The following is a 3,628-nucleotide window of genomic DNA, read 5'->3' as shown; positions in this document are numbered from 1 at the left end:
GCTGAGTTCGTTAATCACGGATCCAGCCCCATCAGTGTCATCTCTTATTGCTGGGAGGGTTAAATGGGACAGTGTCTATGAGAGAGCTTTGAAAGCCATGCATATTAACCAGCCCTCTTGGTGATCTAGTTGTGGTTGCAGAGTTTGAGGCATCAGCAGACAAATAAGAGGTTTTGTGCTTTTCTTGGAGTAGGTGGGGTATTTTTTCCAGACGCTCTTCCCTCCAAAATCACTAATTTCCTAAGACTCCTGAAAACCCACCAAGGTTCTTAGCAAAGTTGGCAACTCATACTCCTCTTTTTCCACCAATGCTATTTTTCAAAAGCAGTTAAACGGCTCAACCTCCTGGAGAGGAGGGCTGTTGCGGCAGTCAGAACAGGACAAATAGGAGAGTTGTCCTTATTCTCAGTTGTCCTTATTCTCAGGTAAGGAGTGTCCTGTTCCCCCCCAGGTGTGCTGGAGCATACTGAAGTCAGTCTTTCCATGAGCAAGTAGGATTGCCAGGTGCTCCAAAGCTAAGCCATTCCAGGGCCCAAACAGTAAGGAAGAACTCTATAAAGTACATTGGGTGAATGGAGGAGATAACAAGTGCAAAGGCCCTTAGGCAGGATGGGTGGGTGGAATTCTATGAATGGAGAAAAGGCCAACAGTGTTGTAGGGGGCAGAGTAATGAAGAAAGGTTGTTTCCTGTACACCCGTCCTCCTCCCAGTTTTGCCATCTCTGTTCGACCTGGTTCAGACTTTTAGATCAGACCTGTTTTCTAGCTATTAATCTCCATTTCTGTCTCTCTGAAATAAGGCCATCTGTCTCCTTGGGCTGTCAGAAGGATGATGTGAGATCATGCCCATAGAGTGCCCAACACAGCAGGTATTCAATATGCATGCTCTCTCCCCCTTCATGACCACAGGCTCCACCTGAGCATCCTGGGTGCCAGGCCATCTTCCTACATCTGGCCAGAAGCCCGGCATTCCCTTCTCCCTGAGAGATGGGGGCAGCCTGTCTCTGGCTTATTTTCTGTCCCCACAGGGTAATGAACAATGAAGTAAACGAGACAGAGAGCATCCAGGAAAACATAGCCATGGAGTGCCTGATCCTCAAAGGCTGTGAGACCCTCCTGGACACCAGCCAGAATTTTGTGAGATGAGGCATGACACCCAGGCTCCCCCCAATCTCAAGGTAAGCCCCAGCAGTGGTGGCATTCGGGGACACAACCAGTTGGTTTGGCTGCCATGTGCCAAAACATGTCAGAGTGATTGTGGAGTATTTCAGGGCTGCTGGAGGAATGTGACAGCTGTATATGGATGTCAGTATCTGCACACATGGATACAGATATTACTGTTTTTCACAGTTCCTTTCTCTCCAAATGTACACATGATTCTTCCCAGATGCCCTTGATGTGTCTGTGGATGTGATAGTAAACACTGACATGTCCTTTTAGAGAGATAGGAGTGGAGATGAGGACAGATACTAATTGGCCCCCTGAATCACAAGCATATTCAGATTCCGTGGGGAAGTCGTGTGGGTCAGTCCCTCTGTCCCCAGCTCATCATCCTTGGCCCCTTGTGGGAGGCCAAGAGGTTCTCATGGGTGGGAAGTTTGATTCACCCTCAGCCTCCACTTGCCTTGGGAGCTGTGTTTGAGAGGCACAGCCCTGTGAGCAGGCAGCTAGAGGCTGTGACTGAGGTGACTGACTTCCAACTCGGAGACGTTAGAGCAGCCAGGGGTCTGAGGGTCACCTCTTCAGATTCCACTTGCTGTGGGAACCTCAGCTTCTGTTTACATGCCCCCGAGGTGGCCTCCACCTCAGACGGGCCTCCTGAGATCCTGCTATCCAGCCGTGGGCCTCTCTGAGCAGATGAAAAGCTCACCAGAACCTCCTGCAGCCTGTGCCGCTGCCTTTGGCCCCTGCTGCCCTTGGCAAGGTTATTGTTGACTTGGAGTTCTGTCCTGAGGCCCTTTGTGTGGCCCCTTGTGCCCTTTCTCTAGGCTGACCCCGTGACCTGTGGAGCTCAGAGCCAGCCTCCCTGTGTCCTGGCTCCCCCTGGGCTTCATTGGGCCCAAGCTGGAAGTGGGTGAATGAATGACCTCTCCTTGGGTGGGCAGTGTCACCACGGTCCAGGAGTCTGCTCCACTGCCTGAACCTAAGCATTTCCTCCCCCTCTTAGGTGCTAGACTGAACGTGGAGACCAGATAAGGGCCCAGCAAGGTTCCCGGCAGTGATGGACGTGAGCAGGAAGCAGAGTGGTGGCCCAGATCATGCCTGGGAAGTTGGAGCATCAGGGAGGGCTTCCTGAGGAGGCATCACTGGAGTCAAGTCTTGAAGGGTAAGTAGGAGTGCACAGGGTGGATGGGCTGAAGGAAGGGCCTTCCAGGACAAGGAGCAGCACTCAGGAGACACAAGCAACTTTCCCTGGAACTAGATTGGGAGCAGAGAGGGGAGACGATGATAAGGAGGGAGAAGTGCTGGAGCAGCCTGCTGGCGGGCCTTGAAGGCCTGAGTCCCGAGGACAGTGAGGAGCTGCTGAAGTAAGTAGGGAGAGGAGGCCTGCAGCACGTCTTAGGGGAACAGGGACTGCAAATGGGTTCATCCCAGTCCCCTGCTCTGCCCGGGAGTGGCTTCGGACTGCACCTTGTTGAGGACTGGGGTCTCTCTTGGCTCTGCAGCCAAGCGTGTCATGACTGATGAGTGATGTCTGCTGCCGCTGTGTGTGGCAGCAGGTGCCCTGTGTCTCTTGCTCATCCGTCTGGGCCAGAGCCAGCTCCACACTTGTCCAGCCTCCTGCCTCCTCCAGACCCAGCCCTAACGAGGTACAGCCTTTTAGATACAGGATACAACCTTCCTTAGAGAGGGAGTCCAAACAGTACCCTCGTTGTCCTAAATTCATCCACCAATTAAGAAAGCCTTCAGGTTCGACAATATACTTAATCCAATCACAGAAACTAACTCCTAATGTAATACTGCATTAATCTATTAATTCATAGAAGTAGTACTGTTACTATGAGGAATAAGAGTTGTTTCTCCTTGCATAATCTTATATCAGAACACATAATCACCAAAAGTTAACAATAAAATAAATTCAACCCAATAATTATTTATTATATTAATTGTTAATCCAACACAGGTAGGCATTCAAAGTAATCTTTAAAAAGTAAAAGAAAATCAGCAAACACAGCCCACACCTGTTTAGAAAAAGCATCTCCTCTGGCATTGCTGGTGTTACAGGCACTGCTTGCTCAGTCACACGGTATAAAAGCCGAGGTGACCAGACCTTGCAAAGGCAACATCATCATTTGTTATCTAAATGAGAACTTGTATGAGCGGCCACTCTAGGGTTTTACTTTCTCTTACATTTAAACAGTGAAATTGACCTTTCCCTGAAGAGGCGGGAATGACAAAATCAGGCAAGAAGACCCTATGGAGAGTCAATTAATTAAAAAAAAAAACAAAGGTAAGCCAAATCAAAGGATAACAAAACTTAAATGGACTAAGAATTTTGGTTGGGGTGAACTCAGGGAAGAAGATAACCACCGAGTGATTAAAATCTAGACCAGCTAATCAAAATATTTTATCACTTGATCCAAAATATTGATCAACAGAACAAATTACCCTCAGGATAACAGCACAAT

The sequence above is a fragment of the Diceros bicornis genome, unplaced genomic scaffold, assembly GCF_020826845.1.
Source record: "Diceros bicornis minor isolate mBicDic1 unplaced genomic scaffold, mDicBic1.mat.cur scaffold_323_ctg1, whole genome shotgun sequence".
NCBI lineage: Eukaryota > Metazoa > Chordata > Mammalia > Perissodactyla > Rhinocerotidae > Diceros > Diceros bicornis.
The sequence above is the reverse complement of the archived record's forward strand: the minus strand, read 5'-3'. Positions refer to the sequence as shown.